Genomic DNA, 206 nt, shown 5'->3' on the forward strand with positions numbered 1-206 from the left:
CTGCCCGAGTGCAACTCCCCCCTTGCCCGGTGCCCTACCGGGGGAAGTCAGGGGCCGCGTCACGCCCCCTCACGTCACCGACTTACGCAATCCCGCTCGCCGGCAAACTTGTCGCAGCGCGCCAGCTCCGCCCCCAGCCCCTCCCTCTGAAGAGCCAGGCGATCAGCGCCGCAAGTGAAGCATGCTGGGACCAGGTCTCGAGCTTC

Source organism: Lagenorhynchus albirostris, chromosome 20 (assembly GCF_949774975.1).
Source record: "Lagenorhynchus albirostris chromosome 20, mLagAlb1.1, whole genome shotgun sequence".
Lineage (NCBI taxonomy): Eukaryota > Metazoa > Chordata > Mammalia > Artiodactyla > Delphinidae > Lagenorhynchus > Lagenorhynchus albirostris.